This window comes from Capra hircus, chromosome 7, assembly GCF_001704415.2.
Source record: "Capra hircus breed San Clemente chromosome 7, ASM170441v1, whole genome shotgun sequence".
Taxonomy (NCBI): domain Eukaryota; kingdom Metazoa; phylum Chordata; class Mammalia; order Artiodactyla; family Bovidae; genus Capra; species Capra hircus.
In genome coordinates, this window is record NC_030814.1 from 26,975,689 (window position 1) to 27,002,276 (window position 26,588).

At 39.2% G+C, this 26,588-nt stretch overlaps 1 protein-coding gene across 1 annotated transcript in view; it reads left to right on the plus strand.

Annotated features, from left to right (window-relative positions):
- The window catches only part of HAPLN1 (hyaluronan and proteoglycan link protein 1), a 78,820-nt gene continuing 70,847 nt past the window's right edge, over window positions 18,616-26,588 (plus strand). The window contains exon 1 of the mRNA XM_005683399.3: window positions 18,616-19,030. The gene's annotated coding sequence lies outside the window, so the exon portion shown is untranslated. The remainder of the gene's footprint in view (window positions 19,031-26,588) is intronic.

Consider the following 26,588-nt stretch of genomic DNA (forward strand, 5'->3'; position numbering starts at 1 on the left):
CAAAAGCTTCTGCCTTTCGCTCAATGCCTTGACTCATTCATTCTGCTCTGGTATGGGCTAGAGGGGAAAACAATTGTCTTCGGAGTACCAGTGAGAGAGCAAAAATAAAAGAAAAGCTAGAGCTGGAAAATAAGCAGATAAATACATGAAAACAAATCCCTACATCATTTGCAACTCAAGGAAGAGTGAATGAAACAGTTTCGCCACAGCTAAGCATCAATGCCAGGCTGTAAGAAGGACTATAAATGGAAAGGCAAATTGGGATTAGAATATGGAAGGCATTGAAGATAAGCAGTGAAGAAGTATGAATAATCACTTCTGATTTTTAAACTAGACTTTGCAAAGAATAAAACGGTAAAAAAATAAACTAGAAGTACAAAAGAGGAAGGCAGAAACAACCTTTCGTATTACATTCGCCCATTATACATATTACATTCCCAACACAGTGGTCAGTAATTCTCATTTAATGTCCATAACAACTTGATGAGGCATATATTATAATTTTCACTTTACAGATGAGGAAATTAGGGCTCAGATAGTGATGCTCTCTTATTCAGCCTGATTTCACTAATTTGAACCCTTTTAAAAATCATTACTCTATAAATAAAGGTTTATAGATTCTGCTGGTCTTTTCAAAGAACCAATTTTTGGTTTTATTGATTTCCTTTTTCCATTTATTTTCATTCTTCCTTTCTTCTGTTTAGTTTGGGTTTGTTTAGTCTAGTTCTTTTGTAGCTTAAGTTTAAAAGTTTTGGGTACTGATCTAAGATTCTTTTTCATTTTTCACGTATGTGTTTAAAGCATTGATTTCCCTCAAAGCACTGTTTTAGCTGCATCACATATGGTTAGCACGTTGTATTTTTGTTTTCATTCATCTTTAATGAAATTTCATTGCAATTTCATCTTTAACCCATTGATTATTTATGACTGTTTTAATTCCCATATATTTATGAATTTTCTAAATTTCATTCTTTTGTTGATTTCTAATGTAATTCTGTTTTGGTCTATTCTATCATCATACCAAAACCAGACAAAGACATGAAAACTACAAACCAATGTTCCTTATGAATCACAAAAATCACAATATAGTACCAGCAAACTGAATCCAACAACATATAAAAGGATTAGACCCTATGACCAAGTGAGACATATCCCAGCAACGAAATAAATAGCCTTAACTTCATAAAACCAATTACTGTTGTATCAAGAAACAACAAAAACACACGGTGACCTCAATCAATGCAGAAAAATCATTTCACAATATCCAACTTCCTTTCACAGTAAAACAAAACACCACAAGCACACTAGGAAGAAAAGGGAACTTCCTCCACTAAAATGGCATCTACAAAACACCCAAAGCTAACTTCATACTTAACGGAGAAAGACTAGATAAAACTTTCTCCCCATAAGAATGTACTCTTGCCACTTCTACTCGACATTGTACTGGAAGTTCTAGATGAGGAAATCAGGCAGAAAAAGACATAAAATTCACTCTGGTTTAAATAAGTTAAAGTAAAGCAATTTTTACTCACAGATGACGTGATCTTGCATTTAAAAAACAGTTCCAGGCTTATTCTTGGTGGCACAATACAGTTCCTTGCCTTTGGAGGACTCAGGTTCCTGTTTCCATGCTGATTTTTAGCTCTGGGCTAGTTTCACCTCCTAGACGCTTTGCTCAGTCCTTGCTGGGGCCTCCTTCATCTTCAAATCAGTGATAGCACATCAAATCTTCCTCATGCTTTGAATCTCTTGACTGCTTCCTGCTGGGGGGTGGGGGGGAAACAATCTGCTTTTGAAGGGCTCATGTGATTAAGTTAAGCCCACTAAGACAATCTCCTTATTACAAAGTCAAACTGATTTGGTACTTTTGTTACATCTGCAAAAAAAATCCCTTCGTAGTAATACCTAGATTAGTGTTTATTTGAATAACTAAGGTACATGTACACCAAGGGTCAGAAACTGGGGGAAACAGGAGACATCTTGGAATTCTGTCTGGCACAATACCCTTTTTACAAATTGGCTGAACTGTTACAGCATCCATAAGTGTGTGTTTAAGAAATATGTCAGCTTGAGAACAGAGAAAATGAATGCCAATCTGCATGGTGGCTATGCAAAGACAGAGACTCCATTGTTTCTGCTGAGATTGATGCCAGAGTATAGCATGAGGCGAGTGTGGTTAGAACATAGTGTGAAGAGGGAAGTGACAAGTGAAGCCGTAAAAACAGGTAGACGGAGCTTTCATGCCCCATTGAAGAGATTAAGCTTTGTTCTCTGGGCTATGGGTGGCAGGCAAACAACATAAACTTCCGTGTGCATGGATTATTCTGATAGCAGAGAGGATAGACTCCGGAGCCTGACTGCCTGGGTTAACAGCTTACCTCCACCAGCTCTGTGATCAAGTTATTTAACCTCTCTGCACCTCAGTGATCTTATCTGTAAAAAGTCAATAATAAGAATACCTGCTTTGGGGGCTTATCTTAGGAATTAAATGAGTTAATATAAATAAAGCACTTAGAACAGAGGTTGGAACGTAGTAACTGATATTTCAGGGTTTGATATTATTTAAAAGGTAAGAATGGAAAACATTTAGAAGATTATTGAAATAATAAAGACATAGGCCTGTGCCAGTAAAGACTCAGGCATTTAGATCAAAAGAAAAAAATGCTAGGAAGTAAATCTGACTGGCCTTTGATATGGATGAAGATGTGAAAGTAGCAAAGGATTCCCAGGCTTTCTGCTGCCGTTGAATGGGGAGATGTGAGTCCATAAGCCAAGACAAGAAATAAAGAGGAGTGTATTTCTGATGGGCTGGTTCAGAGGCAGATGTTCACTCCGGATGTGTAGTCAGACATGTGTCTGAAAATTAGAGTCTAAACTCTGGAGATTCAGGTTTAGGCATGATTGACACCTTGATGGTAGATAAATGAAATTTTCCAAGAAGAATAAGTAAAACAGAAAAGAGTTAACAGACCAAGGATTCAACCTTGAAAACACTACAGGGACGACAGAAGAGAAAACTCCAGCAAAACACAGCAGTGGTTAGAGATTTGTGGTAACAAGGAGAGAAAACCAAAGTGAAAAGAATACATGAAAAGCATGTAATGTGGGCAATAGTATGAGTAGCTTATGAGGACCGAGTAGTATCCATTGGTTTTAAAGCTGACACTGGATGCTATTAGGAGAGCAGTAAAGCGGATAAGACATCAGCCAGACTTACAGTTGGTCAGGCATCAAAAGCGAGGGAAAGTAGACATTGTCAGAAGCTTCTCCAGTAACATTTCAAAACACTGATACAGTTTAGGCCCAAAAAAGAAAAAAAAAAAAAAAAAAAGTAGGTCTGCTATAATGTGCAAGAGGGAAGTGCAAAAGGTTGACTCATTAGTCTGCCTGGCATGAATTGTTTCTCAAGTAAATTATCCAGCATGTAGTATTTTAAATTCTCTGTGATTACAGTTCATAGTATTTCTCTATTAAGTTACTTACAAGCTAGCATTAACTTCCTGCGAAACATCAACCAACTGTGATTCACATCTTCTAGGGAGAAAACTGGCTCAATGAAATATCACTTCTGTTACAGATCAAAGGTTTCCTTTTCCCCATGTTTGTGACAGAGGCAGTTACTTCCCGGTGTGATTTGGAGCCCTGTGGGGTTTTTGTATAATTTCCCACCATTTGGTTAGAAAAATGTCCAAATTGGAATCTCCAAATACGTCAAGAATTTCTGGGTCATCTTTAACTTGGAGATCATTCCAGCCTGAGCAGGCTTGGGGGTCTGTCCTGGGAGGATAACAGATGACATTTACTGAGCAGTTTGTGAACACGATTCACATTATGATCTCTTCGCGCTCATTTAACCCTCACATAGCCCTGCAATCAGCCGCCATGAAGACCTTCATTTTATAGCAGATAAAATTTAAATTTACAAAGGTTAGATAACCTGCCCAAGGATGCTGCTGGGGAGGAAGAAAGCCCAGATTTGACTATAAATAGTCACAGCATGAAGGCAGTGGTGGCTTCATCCTGTGGCGTCTCCTCTACTTGTATACCATTGATTCTTTCAGTGGAGGAAACATTGGGTTAGGAAAACAAGTAGGAAGTGACTCATATTCTCAATGATTCAGGAGCCTATTTACTATGAGAATAAGTCATGAATTACTTTCCTTCCCTCTTCCCCGAGTTTGCCTTTTACCCACCACAGAAAACAGTATCATCTTTACCGAAGAGAGCAGGAAATAGAAAAACATAAATGCCAAGCAAGAAAGTCAATAAATAGGAAAAATGACATTCAGTCTACCTATGAAGGGGAAACCCAGCCCATCCCCCTGTATTTCTTTTTACTCTCACCCTACGGACACAGGACGCTTCCAGTAGCAAATGTGTGGCCATCTTTCCCCACACCAGCAAACACCCAGTTCAGTGGTGGCTGTGGAGGTGGAAGGTTTCCCCCACATGACCAAGCAAAGCTCAGGACACTAGCAGGGGTTGCTACAGTGTAACTCAATTCTGGCACTATCTGAGAGAACACCAGATTCCACAGGTTGAGAGGTCAGTTTTATAAAGACTGCCCCCCACCCCCAGGCAGTTATCTGTGCTCCTGACACACTGACTGCAGATCAGAGGTTCCCATGATCCCCTTCTCGTTCTTTACACTCCAGCCGCAAGTCCAGGTTGTTACCTGTATTTCTGACTATAAATCAGAGGTTCCCAAGATCCCCCCCTCCTTCAGTTTGATTGATTTGCTAGAGCAGCTCACCACACTCAGAGAAAACATTTTACTTAGTAGATTAATGGTTTATTCTAAAAGGATATAACTCAGAAACAGCCATGCTGAAGAGATGCACAGGGCAAGGTGTGGGGGAAGAACATGGCGCTTCATGCCCTTTCAGAATGTCCCACTCTACCCAAACTCGACGTGTTCATCAAACTGAAAGCTCTCTAAATTCTCTCCTTTGGAGATTTTATGGAAGCTTCATTACCTCCATAAAACTGAATAAATGATTAAATAAACTCCATGGTTTACTAAATAAATCATTGGCCGCTGGCAACTCATGGCTTCTACCTCCAGCCCTCTCTCCCTTTCCAGGAGTTCAGAGGATGGGACTGAAAGTCAAAACCCTCTAATCCCATGACTGATTCCACTGACAACCAGCCTCCATCCCTATGGTCCAAAAGTCACCGCATTAATATAGCAAAAGACAGCTTGTTTTCTCTTACCACCTGAGGATAAGAGGAATTCCAAGGGTTTTAGGAGCCAGGTATATTGTTTAATGGTATAGATGTATTGGTATATTGTTTTTATATTGTTTATACAAAGGTATATTTTTAATGAACATATAATAAGCAATATCTTAATTCTATAAATTCTATAAATCAGTTATATATATATTTTTTAACTGAAGTACAGTTGATTTACAATGTCATGTTAATGTCAGGTGTACAGCAAAGTGACTCACCTTGAATATCTTTTTAAGATTCTTTTCCCTTATAGGTTATTACAAAACATTAAGTATAGTTCTCTGTGCTATATGGTAGATTCTTATTGGTTATCTCTTTTATATACAGTAGTATGTATATGTTAATTCCAACCTCCTCGTCTATCCCTCCCCACCTTTCCCCTTCTTTAACCGTAAGTTTGTTTTCTGTGTCTGTGAGTCTTCGTTTGGGAAATAAGTTTTGTTTTTGTTTTTTAAGATTCCACATAAGTGACATCATATGATCTTTGTCCTTCTGTCTGGCTTACTTCACTTAGTATCATCATCTCTAGGTCTATCCATACTGCTGCAAGTAGCATTATTTCATTATTTTTTATGGCTGAGTAGTAGTTGTTATCAGGTAAAGTTTACAAATAACTTCTCCATATGTCCAATCACATCTCAATGGGATTTGGAGTATGCTTTAGAATGAGAGAATGCATGGTCTAGCTGGGCAATAAGGTATTAATGATATAGAAATAAGGAAATAAAATTAATCTACTGATACATTACACAAATATATTTTTCAAATTAGGGTATAGTCTTGGAAGAATGAAAGTATATGAAGGAATGATTTTGAAAATTCGAACTAATTTCTTGTATTAAGTTTTATAGAAAATTTGATTAGCTTCTATAGTATTAGTATATGATGTTATGGGGTTTCCCTGGTGGCTCAGCAGTAAAGAACACACCTGCCAATGTAGGAGACACAGGTTCAGTCCTTGAGTTGGGAAGATCCCCTGGAGAAGGAAATGTCAACCCACTCCAGTATTCTTATCTGGAAATCCCATAGACAGAGGAGCGTGGCATGCTACAGCCCATGAGGTCACAAAGAGTTGGACATGACTAGGAGACTAAGCAACAATAAATATTTCATTGTATATATATACCACAGCTTCCTTATCCATTCATCTGTCAATGAACATTTAGGGTGCTTCCACGTCCTGGCTATTGCAAATAATGCTGCAATGAATGTTGGTTGCATGTATCTTTTTGAATTAGTTTTCTCTGGATATATACCCAGGAGTAGAATTGCAGAATCATATGGTAACTATTCTTACCCTATTATAAATCCCAATATCATAGTCAACCTTCAGTAAAACAAGTAAAATCTCCCACCTTTATTTCCTGGCTTAAGTGAATGTGCAAATGGTGATTCCAGAAACCAAGGCATCCTTTCTGACGAGGTCTACCTGCCTTTGAGTTGCTAAGCAACTTTCTTTCCCTCATCCCTATGTGTCCTAATAATCACTGCCCCTCAAACTCTGGCCCTACCATCCTATTCAATCCATAATCCAAAGACAAACAATACATTGGATGAACTCATATTCCACAGGTTCTTCCACACTCCAGGAATGTGTCATTTTTCTTTCTTTCCCTAAATTTTACACAAATAATCTTGTATCTGATATTGTTTAATCTCTGCTCACCTTCCTTAGAGGAGAAGCTTCTAATCTTCACCTGAAGCTTAACTTAACAATATTTTCAGAGATTTTTTTTTATCTCTCATATTTTCAGCTGGAAAAATCTATCTATTCAACAAAATGATAGCACACTCTATGTTCATTTTACTGATCAAAAGTTTGATACCTTTCATATAATAATTCCTAATGACAAGTCCTGCCCCTGAAAGGAGGTAGCATATCATCTTGTTTTCACAACCAAAATAAATAAATTTGAAATGGTCCTCCCAGAGACCCTTTAACATCTACAAAACAACTCCAACGAGAGTTCCAAATACTGTGGCTACCAGGTGGGAGCTATTTTTGAACAGACCTACCTCTTACTGTCCCTCAAATTATACCACTGACATTGCCTCCCACTCTGTTTATAAGTAGGACCATCCCAGCTCAAAGGAATTTAATACTACTTCTTATTAATAGATCTGGAAGATTTGTGAGAATATATAAATTAGGGTAGGGAAACATTTTTCTCTTGAGTGTCAATGTACTTCAAAGCTTCAATTAAAGACACCCTAGCATGAGACCTAATTTTAGTTAGAGAGGTTTTGCTCTTTTCTATTTTTATTACTTTTAAAATAAACAGTATTTTTAAAATACTTGTTAAATATTTGTCAATAACTTACCACATGTAAGTCATTAAAGATAAAGCAGAGAATAAAATGGATTTAGTTTCTGCCCTCAGGTAGTTTAAACACTACCAAGAAAGACATATACCAAACAAGTCATAAAAATATGAGATAAAGTGTATATGACAGAGAAGCTAAAGCTGAAATTTTTTTAAGGGGAAAAATTTAGATGTCAGTTACTTCCAAATATATTGCATTCTTCATAGTTTATCATTTCTCCTATGAAAAAATACCTTAAGAAAATAATGGGAGGAAAAGAGAATTTAATTCTGACTCTTTTCTATTTCTTGTTCATATATAACCATACTCAATTTCTAAAAATGGTTAGACCTTGGTAGGCAGCAATTTTATCTATTATAATAACAGCTTCATCCAGTTTAAAATAACATTTTATAGAGATTGTAATTTCAAGACAGCTTAAGTAGAAGTCTTTCAGTATTTTGGCAGATCAAATGGGTGACTTTTCCCAAGGTCTATTCCTTAGGTACCGATAAAAACCAAAAGTGATTACAGCCCGCTTCTCAGAGGTTAAAGCGTCTGCCTGGAATGTGGAAGACCCGGGTTCGATCCCTGGGTCAGGAAGATCCCCTGGTGAAGGAAATGGCAACCCACTCCAGTACTCTTGCCTGGAAAATCCCATGGAGGGAGGAGCCTGGTACACTACAGTCCACGGGGTCACAAAGAGTTGGACACAACTGAGCGACTTCACTTTCACTTTCACTTATCAGTGTGTTGGTAAACACTTCTCAGGAAGAGAATCGTATCTTTGAGAAAAAAGTAAAAAAAATTATCTGGCAAGGAAATTAGGATTGCCAAAATTAACTGCCCAGTTAGAATTTTTCCAACCGAAGACTCATAATTATGCAACTTTCCCTGACAGAATATATGCTGTATTGGGCAGGAAGATGCAAAGACCTTTATAGACAATCATTTTGCCAATATATAAAGCACAAGTCCAAGTTAAGCATGTGACATCAAACCTATACAGTTACTGTAATGAACCCTTTTCCAGTTCCCACCGCAGAATAAAAGCATACATGTACATAAGCTTTTACTCTATTAGGACTACGTTCATTGTCTACATGATGACTGAAAAAAATGAAAATAGCCTGAACAATTGATGATGAATATTTGGATATAATGCAGACTAGACAGTTTAAAGCATTAAGAACAATTATTGCTATTTACTTGTTAATTTCTTTGGCCATGGCGTGCAGGATCTAGCTCCCAGACCAGGGATCAAATCTTTGCCCCCTGCAGTGGAAGCACAGAGTCTTAACCACTGGACACTAGGGAAGTCCTATAGTTGTTTTGTTGGTCAGTTAACGATGGTTTCTTATTCCATGGTTTGGAGTAAAATCTATTGCACTTTGGAATAAAAACAACAAAACCTAAACTAAAATAGTTACGCCATCAAAACAACAAACATGGATTGCCTCAAATTACTCCGTTCCTAGAGGTCAAGAATGGACGTTACAGCCATAAGGATAACTTTCTTATTCTTTGAGATATCAGCATACAGAAGGATTTCAGGCATTAAAATTAAGTATTTTATTATTTGAGAGTGCTTTTTTCTTCTAAACTCTAAGGAAAATGATATAACTTTTGATAGCCAGAACTTTGAAGAATCAGTAAGACAAAGATGCTTCAGGCTTAATTACTCAAAAAAATGGTGGTAGAAAGAAGTCATTTTCAGAGTTCACCTTTAAAAGGGTAGTCACAAATGACACACATTTTACATTGAAATGAAAACAATGCTATGACCCTTAACTTCCCTTTAAGTTGTACAGTTGATTAAAACATAATTCATGATTTTTAATAGCAAAATTACAAATAGAGAATATTACCATTCATAAAGATCGAAAGAGAGTTAGTAGTGAGGCAGCCTGCATGCCAATCTACTAGGCAGAAATGAAGCTTCACTCTCATTAAAGAGCCAGGAATATATTCCTGATGCACTGAATTATTTTACTTCAAAACTTTTATTCCTCCCCTTCCATAAAGAATTAGACAGTATTAGGACATATTTTGGAGAAGGAAATGGCAACCCACCCCAGTGTTCTTGCCTGGAGAATCCCAGGGACGGGGAGCCTGGTAGGCTGCCGTCTATGGGGTCGCACAGAGTCGGACACGACGGAAGCGACTTAGCAGCAGCAGCAGCAGGACATATTTTGACATAAGTAACATGTACTTAAAAGCTCCCTAATTTGTCTTTTTTAAGTGGCTTGTAGGACTATAAATTTTCATTCCTTATAGGATCCCACAGAATCCTATGTTCACTGTTAGCTTCTTAAATTATCTAGAGGCATTAAAAGTGGAAACTCAGTCAGAGGTTGTCAGGGGTTAGCTGGAAGGAGGTATGAATAAGTGGAACGCAGAGGATTTTTAGGGCAGTGAAAATATTCTATGATACTGAAATGGCAGATACATGTCATTATATATTTGTCCAAATCCATGGAGTATACAACACCAAGGGTGATTCCTAATATAAGCTATGGACTTTGGATGATAAGAATGTGTCAATGTAGGTTCACCGTGTAATAACTACCCCACTCTGAGAAGGAGGTATGGACAGGGGTGGGGGCAGGCAGATGTGAAAGGAGGGGCATCTGGAAAATCTCTATACCTTCCTCTCAATTTTGCTTTCAACCTAAAACTGCTCTAAAAAATTATCTTTTTAAACAAAATAGTCTCGAGAGGGCACCGCACATAATTTTTAGCTTATTCATTTTTTACAAATATTCCAGTTGAGGGAGAGGGCTTCTAAACTCTGCATGCAATTCTAATAGTAGTACTCACATAATAAGTAGTACTCAAATAACACAAAGCCTTTTATCCACAAGAAAATCCACAAAGTGATTAAATCATAATACAAAATTATCAAGTAAATTTTTTGCTTTACAAATATTTGTCTATTATTTTATGAGCCTAGATTTACAGAAATGGAGCATAGTGACTGTCTATGAAATTGGAGTCCAAAATTCCATTCAGCAGAGGTCTATTTAAGAAACATTCATGCACAGTAATTTAGTAATAAAAATATATTTTGGGAGTTGCCAGCATCTGATGAACAGCTATATTTACTCAGCTTGACCCAAGGCAGTTTCTATAGCCTTCAAACAAAGCAATTAATTCAGAGTTAAGAATGCCACTCTCAGGCCAAGCAGAGTAAAGCAGTATAGATTTTAACGTATAGGTCACAAAACTAAATACACATCTTAGGTTTTTTAGAGCTCAGCTATCCAGCAAGCCTCATCAAAAAGTTTTTGACAAAAGAAGTGCTGTGTTCACAGCAATGACAGAAGAAAGTAGTATTATAGGCATGTAGAAACGGACGCCCACAAAGGAGAGCTGAGTCAGAGAGGCCACCAGGATGCTACTACAAGAGTAAAGATCAAATAAGATAGGGACACTTAAAATGAAAAAGAGGTTACAGGTGTGAGAAACATTTCAGACTTCCTCCAGAGTCAGACTCCTGACGTGGTAATTTCCAACTAGCAGAAAAGATCAAGCATTTGTGTGGCGAGGAACTAAGACGCTGAAGAAAGAAACTAAGAAACAAAGGGCATAAAAATGAGTCAAGTCGGGTTTTAAATCAAAATGTATGGCTGTTTGTTTTTTTTTTTAACGAAAGATAAACCTGAAAAGTTGGACTAGAAATCATTTTCGGATTTCTCCCTGCTAATACACTTTCTCTGTGGTTTTGATGTGGTTCAATTCAGCAAGCTTTTCTCTATGCCTACAAGTACAAGGCTCTGAGCTTGAGGTAGGGTGGGAGGCAACACCGGAAGATTTAAGAATGAATTAGACATGAACAAGCAATGTGCTCACAGTATAATGAGATAGATATATACCTAACTAATGAGTTGAACTGTGCAAAGTTCCATAAGAGATATAAGGTAATAAATGGAGAGGAAAAAATAATTAATTCTTAGCTATGCTCTAGGAGAGGTACATTAATCATAACCGCATCCTAAGAACTACTCCGATTTGCAGAAATGGTGGCTGTGACAATTCACAGATCTATCTCAGGATAAGAACATAACTACGGGGACAATCCGTGACTCTCAGAAGACTTGATTTACTTATTCAGAAAGCAAAGGATTATTCACTGTAAATACTTTCTATTTAAGTGTTTTTGGAAAGGGCAGGAGAGTTTGGAAAAGAGAACATTAATAGAGAAAAAATTCCTGGAGATCACCAGATACTAAAGCTATTGACATTTTTTTCCATGTACAAGCTGAAATTACAGTCTCAACTTTGCAAATTTTCAGAATTTTTCATATTCCAAAATTACTGGCCTTTAAGCTCAAAAGAGATTCAATCCCAGGCTTTTGACCAGCAAGAGAATATTCTTGAGTTGACATCAGGGCAGAATTACTGAGGAATTGCGGTGCTTTCAACAAGTCTAGTGGAAGTGTCAATTAGGCACAAAATGGAGAAATATTTCCTCTTTTTCTTTTCTTTGTTTACTCATAAACATCTTCCCTCCAACTTAACCTTTCATGCCTTAATTTAGCCATATGTTGGAACAACTAGATTGTGGTTGAGGAAGAACAGCAGATTTCCTATTTACAGTAGAATCAATTGGCTGAGCTAGTCTGTGAAAGGAAGTTTAAGATAAATACATGTAAGGCTATTTCCACATGTGCAGTTCAAAGGCTCCTTCCAAAATCCTTTTACTTCCTCACTGCTTAAAATAAACTACAAGTGAGCTTTCCAATGACCTTAACAAAAAAAAAGGGTATCCAAACGATAGATGCATGTATATATAGTTAGTGCTACATATATTAGTTAGTTTGAATACTGCCTTGCCTAGTACCTGCCTACAAGTTGTATGTAAATAAAGAATTCTGTATTTCTGATGATACTATGAAAGAAATATATTTTATCTACTTAGTTTAGCATTGACCAGTACAGATAATTTTAAAAACATCCAAATGTTTATTCCAAAACACTTAAGTCAAAATTTACTACCAGGCATGCTGCTTTAAGTATTTAGGTTAATATTCTCTTCTAGTCTTAGTACTGTCTCTAAGCTTGGCACTTCACCAATTATTTGCTCTTGAAATTCTTCTCCATAGGTTTCTGATACAAAATATCACTGTCTTTCTCCATTTTTCTAACAAAGCTGGACTATTTTCCTTCATTTCCCAATAATCAACGCCCTACGCTTTAGTCTCTCCTGAGTAGTCTTGCCCTATGCCAACTTTGATGCGTTAGCTAATTCACCCATTTTACCCTAAGAAGAACTGTATATAAACCAGTCCAGCCCAATTAGACTTTAACATCCTTATAACCTTTAGAGAAAAGGATCAAGAAGAAAATACAATAAAGACTAGATTTATTGATAGTTATAGTTGGTCTAAATTTAAAATAACTATAAAAATAAGCAAATCAATCAATATTCAAGTGACTGACAATAACCTTATTTTGCCACTGACAGCAACCTAGTTTATTAAAAGGGTAAAATATTTTACCTTTGTTATCTTTTATACAATTACTCATCAACTGAACATGGAAGAAAAATATGTATTATGTTTCCTTTAATTCTATGAGATCAATAACAATGATACAAGTTATTAATCAACCTCTGGTGATTTACTATTTATGCCACTGGCAATTAGATGCAAAATACTCTGAACTAGCTTGTTCAATAACTAGCGTTCCTCATCTGTTGTTCTTTTCCCTCTTGAGTATAAAAGATGATATTGTCATCTTCAACAACAGCAATAAATATTTTTTGATCAGCTTCTACCAGCAAGGCTGTGTGCTAGCAACTGCAAGTGCAAAGATATAATATCATCCCTCAGAGAATTTATAGTACACCTGATTTCAAAAAAAAAGAAACTAAATACATGAAAATATAAGTAAAATACAAGACAGTATAAAATAGACCAGTGATGCTCTAAAGAGTAATATGGGATTGTGATGGTGGGTGAGGGAAGTTTCTTAACAATCAATACAGAACAAAGGACATGAGACTAAATCTGGTCCCTACTGCAAAATGAATAGAACTTAGTTAATAATGAAATAGACATCAATGTATTAAAAAACTAATGAAAGAGTTCTCTGTTCAGGACAAGAGAAACACACCGAAGGAAGAATAGATTATAAGAAATATGCTGTGAAGCCAAAACCAACCCACCAGGCAAGCAATGGAACACGTAGGCACTTAACTTCTCCGGAGCTGAGGATATTTATCACTTGGTATGATATTCATGTAGCCTCACTAGCTTCTGGAACAGCTCTGCTCTTAACATTTGAACAATTTATTGCCTAATTATTTCATCTGCCCTTTTGAAGAGTCTCTCCGCAGGACACTTTTTGAGAGTGAGAGTACAAAAAGCGGGCCCTTGGAAAGTCATCCCACCCATTGAATTAAAAGCCAAATAACCTTTTATCAAATGCTTTGTGACCATTTAAAATATTGAATTTGTATCTTAATCATGGAGTTCAACAGGAATATAGCCAGTGGGAAGGACTTAATTACAAATGATATCTTTCTCATGGTTATCCCACAATCCCAAGAGATGCTTTAATGAAGTTCTGAGCCCTCAGACAGGAAAGGTCAAACAGCTTTCCTCCCCACCCCCATCCAGAGTGCACCCTTTCGCCTAGCAGATGTTCAGCCAGGTATATTAGCCTGAGGCAAAAATTCCAGGAGACACAAATTCATGGAGAAGAAGTTCTCTGAAATTCAGTAGATAATAGAGCAGCCTCTTTCAGAGTTTGAAAAGGAGATGAATTTAGATAATCTCCATTTGAATATAAATGTATATTTCATTGGAAGTATAATATGCCAGGAGGAATACCACTCTGCTTGCAAATTTATCACATATTAAAGATTCATGATATTTTATATCAATATTTTTTAAATATTGAAAATGTTCCTGCTATGTTTATACTATGCACATATTTAAATTTGCACTAGGTTAAACCAGTTGAGTTGCCTTTTTTGGTAGGTCAAAAATGGTTGAATATTCAATTTTATTTAGTTCAATCCAATTACTCAAATTGTCTTACAATTAGTAAAAAAAAGCAAAGTTAGATGTTACTAACACTATTCTGATCTATTTTTCATTCTTATAAAACTACTTTTGCTTTATGCTAAACAAGGTCTTTTCAATATCCATGAGCTCTAAATTGGTATTTACTTTTCCAGAACTTTGATTTTCCACTTGAATTTCTAGACTGTATCTTGAGCACTTAGCCAAGCAATTTAAGGTAAAACTTCACAGGAATTTTAAGCACATAAGCCATTTTAAAAATTAATGTTGAAGAAGATATTTGGCTTTTTCCTTGTAATTTAAGAAAGTTGGTCTCCTTACTTATCTTCCAAACATAAACAAAATACCTCATTATGCCATGAAAGACAAGTTTCTGAAATTGAGCAGGATCCTGGGGGGGTCCTCCTAGGTACAAATCCTTTCCCTGTCCCCAGTTTCTTGTTTGTAGGAAATAGGTTTCATTCAGCCTCCTGGATCTTACCGGAGTTCCAAAGTGCAGATTCAAGCAATAGCTAATCAGGGAACGAGGGAATGCAGAAGCAAGGGAGCTAGAGTCCAGAAGCAATAGTGCAGCAATGGGGCAGAGGCCCAGTCCCCAAGCCCCCAAGGAATATGTGTAATATGTCTGAGTTCTTCTTCAGGAACTAAGGCCTTCAGCAAGGCAGAACCTGCGAACTTGAGGGAGACCACCAGATTCCAGGAAGCAAAGCCCTGTCACCTCACCACCAACCAATCAGCAAAAAGTCACACACCTTGCAGCCCTCACCTCAAATTTTGCCTATAAAAACTTCTCCCTGAAGACCATCAGGGACTTTGGGGGTTTTGAACATGAGCCGCCTATTCTCCCGGCTTGGCCCTGCAAGAAAACCTTCTCTGCTCCAAACCCCAGTATTTTTTGGCCTCACCACTCATGGGGCACACAAATTAGGATCTGTTAACATTTCCACAGGAATTATTGATGTTAATAATTAGAAAAAAATCTTCACACACAGTAGACTTTGGTATGAGTTTCCTTGAAAAAACATTTGGATCTTCTAATATTTTTCTAGGCTTCCTGGTGGCTTAGTGGTAAAGAATCTGCTGGCAATGCAGGAGACACAGGTTCAATCCCTGGGTTGGGAAGATCCCTCGGAGGAAGAAATGGCAACCCACTCCAGTATTCTTACCTGGAGAATCCCATGGACAGAGGAGCCTGGTGGGCTACAGTCCATGGGGTCGCAAAGAGTCAGACACATCCTAGCGACTAAACAACAACTTAACAGGTTTAAGTACTTGAAATTAAAAACACTGTACTGGGAATCTTTTAACAAGAGCTACTTGGGGGTTGTACCCCACAGGCTTACAAGTCTTGTCCATGCCAAGCCTTGACCTAAACAAGAGTCAGCACCAGAGATATCAGCAGTTTTATGGCTAGGGAGAGAGAATCTTACACGTTAGAAGGAAGGTCCTGGAGCAACACCATGGGTGGCAGGCAGCAGGCAGCACATGGCGATGGTCTTCACTCCAAGAGCAGGGGAGGGATGGGGAGGTCACTAGTTTTATAGGAGGAATTGAAATCAGGTTGGCTCATTAGTTACCAGGGAAACCAGCAGAGGCACATGCCCCTCACTACCCCTTTAATAAGCTCTCCTGGTGGAGATATTCTGATCCAAAGATTAGAACAATCACTTGCTGGAGCTAGAGGCAAATTTGTAGCAGGATCTCTCAGGTGAGTAAGGCTTAAGTAAAGAAGAGTCTGGTCCAGCAGGGGATGTACAGAAAGCAGGAGAACAGCCATCTTAGTGACCACACTAGTAACTAGCCTATCAGAGAAGGTAGGAGCTAGGGATGGGGAAGGATTGATGAGATAACTCTGAAAGCTAGCTCAGATGGTAGGCTTTTACCTGAAACTGAAAAAAGACAAAATTCTAACTCACTGTGGAGTGACTAACTTGCGTAATGGGCGGGGGGTTTTTGTAGCTAATAAGCAGTTTCTGAAGAGAACGCATTATGTTGTCTTAATGCTGTGCTGGAATACCTGTATACGGCTGGAGAGGACTGCAAAATAAAGAACAAGTGCCCGAGATGAACCCGAGATGAACCAGCTGATCTGACTGACTGCCCAGGCAACTCCCAGAAATTAGGTGTTTAAACTGAGGGAACAAGATCAGTATTCAAACATATTTATATGATTTCATAGCCGTACATTTGTTTTTAAGTCCAAATCCTTTATGGTCCTCAAAGTGCATACCATCCTGAACATTTACCAAAAAAAAAGCATAAAAACTCTTTTCACAGCTGAGAGGCAGAGATGTATCTTATTTATATTGGCAGTTAATGCGGGACCTACAGCAGAACAGCTGTCTCGAATAGCCACGAAATCAATGATATAAAATTGCCAAGTCCTGAGCGGCCTGTTCCCGGTGAGGACAAAGAGAAAAATTGAAAAGGGGGCGCCCATGCCCAGGTTTTGAAATGACAGGAAAGGTGTTGAGTTGTCTGTTGGAGGATTCGTTTTTAAGTATTTCGTGGCGAATATAACTAGTCTTCCTTTATGAGACTTTGTGAGTGTTTCGTTTGGCTGCGGAATAAAATCTTTCCAAGAGGCACACATTAATTTACCCGAAGACCCGAATGGCGAGGGTGAACCTGGGGGCAGGAACCGGTGAAATACAGCGAGGGGGGAAAGCTGGAACGAAGCCTTATTATCTTCTTGTTAAGACCTCTTTCCCGCCTCTCTCGTAAGAGGAAGCAGCCAACCCGGCTTAGGGTTTATCTCCAAGACAATAGCGCCGCTCGCCGCCTACTGAGCTGCTGCGACGGCGCGCGATGCCCTCCTCGCGCCCTGTCCCAGGAGTCGCCAGCTCCACTGGCGTCCCTGCCACTGGGCCCCGTGGCTCACCTGAGCCCTGTCCCACCGATGCCCCATCCCACTGGCTTATCTCCCTACAACTCCCCCGCCCCACCGATCCCTCGGCTCGTCAGTCCTCGGGCTCTCCAGACGCTCTGCCCTTCCTTTGCACTCGTTGAGCGGCAGCGGTCGTGAAGAGCCCGCAGCTCAGCCTGCGCCTCCTAAGCCCGCGGGCGAGAGAGGGGAGCGCAGCCGCGATCCCCGGGCCGCCTCCGAGCGCCCAGCGCCCCTGGTGCCCTGGCACCCCAAGCTCTCAAGCGAAATGGCCTGCGTCTCGCCTCCTCCCTGGCTAGGGGCCTCTCGGGCTTGTTTGCTTGTCCTCATCCCCGGGCCAGCCCCGCTCCCTCCTCCCGGCGGCTGCAACAGCCGTTTGCTTCCTGCGGTGTGTTTCTTTTTTTCCTCCCCTCCTAGGCTCCATCAAAGGTGGCTCTGTTATTGAAATATGAAGCCGTTTCCTCTCCAAAACCCTTGGTTACTCAAGGCGGGAATCAATGGACCTATATACTGTCCCAGAAGTTATAAATAAATGTCTGTTTGTTCAGGAGGCGTTTTCCCGCGTGTCCTAGCATCTTCCCCAGTGGTTATTTTAGGGGTGCTTGCGCGCGCCCGCGCGCCTGTCTCCATGTGTGTGCGCGCGCGCTCTGTACCCATCTGGTTCTAATCCTGGTTATGGATCCATAAGCCAACTCCACCCATCCTGTCTGCCCCTCGCATTCTTCACTCTATAAATAAACCCAGGTTCTTTGAGCTTTGTCATCCAAGGATACAATAGCTGTTGTTTGTTAAAGGAGAATCAAACTCAGTATCAATACTGCGTCCAGTAAACCAGAAAGCATACTTCTGGCAGCGTGGGTGAAAGGGCACCTTAAATTTTGGAAGCTTTATCCGCTGTTGTCATAATTACCTGTCTACCTGATTACCCTGGATATACCTTGGGGAGAGGGAGACGGGAAAGCGAGGACCTCCCCTACTTTGGGATCTTCATTTTAAGCAGAGGCTAAGAAACAAAGTGAAAATTCACTGTCCTGGCTTGTCTGCCTCACCCCGCTGCCCCAGGATCATTCCACAGCCCCTTGCCCCATCCCCTCTGGACAGACCCAAGAGGTGTGCAGTGGTGAGGGCTTGTGGTTGTAGCTCCCGCTTTGCCTGAACCCCTGAGCGGGTAACTCCGGGATCTGAGCAGAGGGAAAGTCATCTAAGAGGCTGCTGTTCCACAAGGTCTGGGCATAGAGCTGCCCCTCCCTTCCTCCCTGAAGTTTGCATGAAGCGCACGTTAGGCTGTAATTAGGGGATCTGGGAGGAGAACTTTCCTGGTGACGCTGCTTTGCTTTTCTTCTGCTCTTGGTGAGAAAGTGCCTCCTTCTTCCCAGGAGCAGGACCTCTGCCATCCAGCGCCACAAAGAGACATTCTGCGCGGCACACGCACACACACACACACACTCACACACGCACACACACTTGCCCAGAGACAAACTTAAGGTGAGGGGAAAGAGCGCTGGCTTCACTTGATCTCCAGGCTCCAACTTCAGCAGGACTTGAGAGCATCTGAACTTCTGGATTTTAGGACAAGGTAAAAATCCCTTTTTTTTTTTTTTTTTCTTTTTACTCTTTGGGTTAAGCCTTGATTCCTTTAAGATTTCAGAGAGCAATACATATCATAATATATGTATACATTAAAATAACTTTTCATCGAGTTTGACATGGCATCTCAACTTTTTCTTAAAAAAAAGGATTCATATTGTCAGATAAAATACTGTTCAGCAATAAACAAGCTCAGTCTAGACTGGGGCAAGGAGGAAGTCCAATATCCCAGATTTTGCTGATGCTGCTATAAATCTGGTGGATGCATGGTTTCCAAGTGGCAGTTTTTCCATCTGTATTTCAACAAACATTTTTATAACACCTGGAAAAACGGATAGTATAGGGTGAAGGGAATGCTGAGGAATGGCAATGTCCATTCCAGATTTATGAGTGTTCTTTTAGAGACTATGTAAGTTTATGTGAAAAAGAAAGTTATTGTAATCACATAGGTAATACCTGTAAGAGTGACAGTCTTTGAGATGTTACTGATTTTGGTCCAGGGTTCTCAACTTAATTGTGAAATTAAGATCACAGAACTCTGATGCTTTTTGTATATAGAATGATGTTGGTGGACAGTTTTAATACACTGAAAAAATTCCTTTTAAGTCATGGTTGGTAAGGTTACTTTTAAAAGTTGCTTAAATGAATGATTTGTGTGAGACTGTTTACCATCCTAAGTAAATCTGAACTCTCTGGGGTTGAAATGAAGTTGTTTTCTTCCATTGACTATGACTGTTGTGTTCCAAATAAGATGGTTTATTATTTTGAAAATAAGTTATTTTATTTTCATTTATCCCTGGAAAAATACACAAAGCGGCCAGTACTTTGGGAGTTTTTAGGATGGAAAGCGTTCCTGTACATGTTCCAGTGTGATGTCATAAAATCAAACATACTGGCTGGCTTCTTGGAAGCTAACGGTTCTTAAGAAATAAAGCCTGAGAATTAATTTCTACATGAAATGTAATATTTATTCATTACAAATGTAGTTTCTGGTAACCATTTCTATTTTCTTATTTCAGTGTACTAAATTTGCAGTCATTTTATACACACTTCAGAGACTTCAATATTTTAATGGAATCATAAAATGGAAATACTGTTTTACCAAAAATACATCATAGTCGTTCTCTTTGGATAACTTTTAGTTGGATGTGTCTTAAGTTCAGTTCCATTATTTTTTTATGAATAAAGAAGTTTTTCTTTCATTCAATAAAATAGAAAGTATGCCAAAGGAGGTTGGGCATTTATTGAAACCTTAGTCTTCAGTCACTTTGGGGCAATCTGTTCTTGATAATTTAATTTTTAAGCTAAGAGAATGGCTATATGTTTTGGTAATCTCTTCACAAAACTGGTAACAGATTAAAAATGGAAAAACTAGATAAGAACTAATTTTGTTTAAACATAGCTTAATGAGCAAGAGAAAACCAACAACCTCCAGACCACTGGTCTTCAAAGAGAAAGTACCCAGAGGCCAGTATTCCAAAGGGGAGTGTTCAGTGGGCCTGGGCTTTCTATCAGAAACAAGAAGAGAACATGGTGTTCTTATAAAGTGAGCCATTTATTGTCAGCTAGACCCTGAATCTCAGAGGAATGACTGACGCTGTAATTTAGAAGAACTGAAGATACTTTCACAGAGAAGAATCAATTCATTATATCCCTAGTGGTTTCACTTCCTTTTCCTTCCTTTGGGAGCCGGTAACACATCCAGGATAAATACATTCGGCGAACGAAGATGCTTTATGAATAGATGGTCTACTAAACAGTCCTGCCTTTTAGCATCTTGGGTGTGGAATGTTGGTATTTTCTGAGTAGTTGAAGAAGTCTTTGACTGCTAAGGTAGCACAGCCCTCGGTCTTTGTAAAGATGAACAAGAGGCATATTCAGGAAATAACTCCCTGTTTTTGGAACACCCTAATACTGGTTTTCTTTTCATTTCCTTCTGCCCCATGTATGTTTTATTTTCCGGATTACATTTTAAAAATAATGGTATTCACAGCCAGTTAAAATTCCAGCGAAATGCAGAGCAAATTTGAAAACACTTTTGCATTGTCGTCTTCTGTTGCCTCTAGTTAATTTTCCGACCTCCTGTATTCATTATCAGTAACCATAGTACTTAGCCTATGATATTTAAATGTATTTAGTGTTAAGTAAAAGCAACAATATGTTGTTGGGGTAAAATGGAAAGGGATGGAAACTTGAATGTTCTTAGGATTTTAATCAATAGTGTTTAAGGAGGATTACAGGAAACAGCTGGTTAAACAAATATTAGGTGTGGAGTGGATGCTATGGTATAAATTAATAATGCAGCTCTTTATTTACACCATGAATGGGAGGGTCTGTGATGGTTCCATGTGGGAAGCATGGTCCCTGTATGCCACCTAGTGGACAAATTGAAGAACGCTTTCTCACCAGCCTCGGTGAAAAATCCTGAGTTCCATTCAGTTGACATTGAACACCAACTGCAGGCCAGACGTTGGGGTAGGTGCTCAGAGTAGAAAATACAGCAAGTGACTTTTGTATATTTGAAAAATCAAGGAATCACTTGACAGTTGATTAAACTCGTGGTGGTTGCATTAAAAATTAGTTTACTGTTACTCTTTACTGAGTAACATCATCAACTTTCTGCCTCCTTGAGGATAGCAGTAACTCACTTCTAATCACAAGAGTCAGACCTAACAACTGAACAACAATAACTCGTCGCTAATACAGGATTTGTCTTCTGCAGAGATGTCATGACCTAGCTTAAAAAAAGAGTGGGGAGAGTTTGAATCTTGAATGATTTTCCTAAATGGAAAATTTACGATTACTAATTTTAAGTGGATAAATAATAATTAGCTTAAAAGCTTAGCACACAGATACTAGCACATATTCTTTAGATTTTTTTTCATTAAATATAAAAGGATAAGAGTAAAAGTTGCTTTTGGGTAGTGAGGTAAGTTTACAAAATACTGCTCTCAGGGACTAATAATCAGCATGCAGGACAACTTTATCTATACCTGTTATTCATATGTAGTTTTGAAGCAGGAACATTGTTTCTATTAAGTTGACATGATAGATAAAAATCTTAAGAACAATTAGAATGAAAGCCACTGTTGGAAAGAAGCATCAAGATATCATAGGAGATTGATCCAACAGAATATTGCATTGAGACTTTTGAAAAACTTTGTTCCAGGAGATATATGAATTATTACTCCAAATGGCTCTTTGCAAGATATATGACTTAATGGCAACAGTGTTCAGCACATCAGCATTAATCAAGACAAGTTCTGAAATTCAGATTGGAAGGGAAAAAATGCCTCAGTTGGGGGAAACCATGATTAATTTGTTGCTTGCTGAGCTCTGGAGGTGTAATCCACAGATCGAGTTAGGCCTGCTGGTGTGGAATGGAAGTTTCCTGTTTAGGGGACTTTGGTTTTGTGTATAGCAGCGAGACCTACGCTGTGAAAGGAGAGCTGCTCATTAAGTCTGTCTTCATTAATGCCACAGAATTATAGCCTGACTTGATTGGAGGTAATGGCTGGAATCAACATCAACAATCATGTAAAATAAAGCATATTATCTTAATTTTTATGTCCAGTGAGTTATTATCCACCAGAAACATAGCATTCTGTTAACAATTTCATCTGATCATCCTTGTGATTTAGCATGAATCGTAGACTCATTCTAGTGAGAGATTGCCTAAAAAGTCAGAGGTCCTCAAAGTGGAAATTTAGTCATGGATTGGAAAACTGCTACAAGAGGTTTTAATGATTTCAGGTGACCTGATACTAGATAAGAACAACCTACAAGAGAGAATCAGCCAAGCTTTCTGAAATGTGCTAATACTACTACGTTCTTGGCTGAATTGCAGTGGTTCCACATAATGGCTTTTTCCAGTAATGGAGACCTGAAGCGGGGCTTGCTGGGCCTGAAAAGTTCTTAACTATGTTCAGACTAAAACCAGGATTTGTTTAAAATAGCAAATGTTGCCCAAATATTTTGAGCTTCTATTAATTGTTTTATAGCTTGATAGGGGAGTGATATCTGAGATGGAGGTATTGCTAGAGGGCCAGGAGGCTATTTGTAAAGTGAAGCAAAACAAAAACAAACAAAACAAAGTCAGAATTTTCCAAATAACTTAGAAAAATTACTAGGTCCCAGTCTTGCAAGGGCAACAGAAATTTCCCATTTTGTTCAATCTAGCTTAACCCAAAGAGAACAAAATTGACTTGATTTGTTCCCATACTCCAGTCATTATATTCCAGTTGCATTTACTGTATCACATAAAATCCAATTAAGCTAATAACATTCAAGTGTTTGTCTGGTAAATCTGGATTTTCCTCAACTTTTCGCAAAGTTTTATGCAGTTTAGTCTCTACCTACTTGATGTGAACTTTCCTCATTTTCGACTAAATTGCTTGGAATTTGGGGATCACCCCCAATCAATCACTCATGCATTCATTTGTTCATTCCACAAAAATTTATTGAACACTTGCTATTTGCCAGGCACCATGCTAGCACCACATGCTAGCCTCTGCACTCTATCTATACCAGGAAAACTGATACTAAAAAAAATCAAAAAGTCCACACTGAGGATAATGAATGGAAAGCATTGCAAGATCCTGATGTATATTATAAGCAGAAGCAACCAAAATGTCCTCGCCTCATAGTTTTCATATTAGGGGAATTTTGAGCAGGCATCTTTAAAATCATTTTCCCTTGTTTGCCATCTCCCAGCTGAGTAAGAGCCTTGTTTCTTGGTTGTGTGGGCACAGATGGGCCTGAGAAGGCAGCTCTGACACTCCAGAACCCCAGGAGAGTAAGGGTTCCAGTAAATTGTCTCTTTGGATGGGCAGGAAAAGCAAAAGTCCATTTGCACACAGTTTCTGTCCACCAGTTTGGAACGAAAATTCAACACGAACACAGAATGATTTAGTGCTCACCATTTGCACCAGGCTCAATGCTAGGTGCTACAGAGTCACTGGCTCAATGAGTTCACAAGCCGGTGGAGAAGACACACCTCGTGAATCACAAGTAAAATGTGCCAAGTAGGTGAAGTTGGCCTTCCTAGTCTCCTAGGTCTCTTTCCTTGGCACTTATCCTACCTTTCCACCCAGCCTCTACCTCCTAAACGCAGACCCTTGCTCTCTGCCCCCCCGACCCCCAGGGAATCTGATACTCCTCTGTTTATTGATTTCTTGACTGACTGATTACAGCCAAGTGTGAATGAGTTTCACTCATGCATTTACATTTCAAGCCTTTTATCTCTGTAAAGTAAATGTTTTGTTTTCTGTGGAAAGAATTTCAAGCATCTGGGGGCCTTCCCATCCTTACACCACAGTGTGTAATTAAGCTGATTTGGGCCTCCATGGTCTTCAATCTCTGTTATCCCCATTCCATATGTGAGGCCAGAAAGATTCCCTCAAGGCCTGTTTCTAGAAACACACAGGATCTTGGGTCCAGTTAACCCCTAGCCTGATCAACCTGTCCTTCCCCCCTCCCCTCAGTGCTTTGCCCGGAAACAAACTCCCCTCCTCCGTTGCAAAGGACATCATGACCCCTCCTTTTGAACCTTCCTCTTCTCTTTCCTTGAGTCCTTTTAGCCCTTTACTACCATGCTTGGGTGGCTGCCTCTGGACAGGTAAAACACGTATAGCTTCTCATGTTCTTCTGTTTGAGCCCTTATGTCTCCCCAAATACAGCGACATAGCAGTGAGAATCCCCACATATGTGGTCCAGAACTCCTCTGAGTCATGGTACTGAAGGAGGAAGACAGGGATAGGCTATAAGACAAGGACAGGTATTAGCCATCACGTTGACAAAATGGATCAAAGCCAGCATCTTTCTAAAATGTGTGCTGAGATACTTTCCAATGGGTTTTGAGAAATTTCAACATCGATGCTGATTATAGATTCCGGAAAACTAACTGGAAATAAAACTGAAAATTTGCCTTGGCTTTTTAAAAGTAACACCGATCAGAATCATTTGTTTAAATATTTCCCATTTGATAGTTGATATAGGGCATAAGGGTAGTCATGTTATTAGTTGTTTCAGATTTATTTCTGTTTTTCTTAATTATACTCCTTTGATTATGCCACCGCTGATGCTCCTGTAAGATACTGGGCTGGTCTTATTAAGATGTGTTCATCACTTTTTAAATTGCTAGGACCAATGACCCAGATTGAAAGACTTTGCTTCCTTCCCCTTCTTCCCTGCAGTCTAGAGGAATGTGATCTTTGACCTTCATTATTCACCTCGCTGCAGGATATGAATGCCTAAGGTTCCATGTTGTTGTTGTTATGCTGTTGTTGTTCACTCACTGAGTTGTGTCTGACTCTTTGCAACCCCGTGGGCTGCAGCAAGCCAATGGCCTGCAGCATGCCAGGCTTCCCTGTCCTTCAGTATCTCTCGGAGTTTGCTCAAACTCATGTCCATTGAGTCAGTGATGCCATTCACCCATCTCATCCTCTGTCACCTCCTTCTCCTCCTGCCCTCAATCGTTTCCAGCATCAGGGTCTTTTCCAATGAGTCAGTTTTTCGCATCAGGCGGCCAGAGTATTGGAGCTTCAGCTTCAGCATCAGTCCTTCTGTTGAATATTCAGGGTTGATTTCCTTTAGGATTGTCTGGTTTGATCTCCTTACAGCTCAAGGGACTCTCAAGAGTCTTCTGCAGAACATTCAGTGGGCACCCTATAAATTCTTCCAGTTGTTTCCAGCAGTGCCTAGCACTACGCTGAATGGGAAGCTTGAGGGGTTTCCCTGCCTTCTCTTCCAAGTGTCTGTATTTCAGACATCTGAACACCTCCCAACCCCAGGCTATTCTCTGACTCTGCCTGTGTTTCCTTATCAGTCTTATTCTTCTCTTTTAATGCCATTAAAATCATAAACTCTTCTCAGATTTAAAAATATACTTATTGGTATAAAATAATGTAAATAAAATTAATTGATAATTTTAATAAATTTCTAAATTTAAGGCAATTGAGGCTGGAGGAAGGAAATGAGTTTAGAAAGGACATGGAACAGTAGACACACGATCTAGTAAGGATACTCTGATTGGATGGGGGACAGAAGTTGAGGATTGTGTGAATGTCTGAAGGGCAGAGGAGAACAGGAAGAGCACTGCAATTGACTAAGACTGGGAATAAACGAAGAATAAAATTTTCTAGGAGTAAACCATGAGTCTAATTTAGGAAGTACTCATGGGACAGCCAGGAACTCATATCAGTTAAATGTACATACTTAGGCACAGCAGAGAAGTCATGGCTGGAATAGATATTTGGAAGTCTTGAGTATTAAAATGGTAGCTGAAAATCACACAGAAGAGAAAGGAGATCGTTCTAGGGAGGAACAAAGGGAGAAACAATTGATCAAGGACCAAAACCCGGGGGGGAAATGGTACTTTTATTTTATCAATGATATATGGCTACTGAGACGATTTACATCAGTGTCTTATTAATCCTTATACTCACAGTCTAAGTCAGTCCCCTGCACACAGAAGGTGCCAGGCATGTTTGTTGATTAAATGAAATTAAAATGGCCTTTCTGAGCCTTCATGCTCTAATGACAGATTT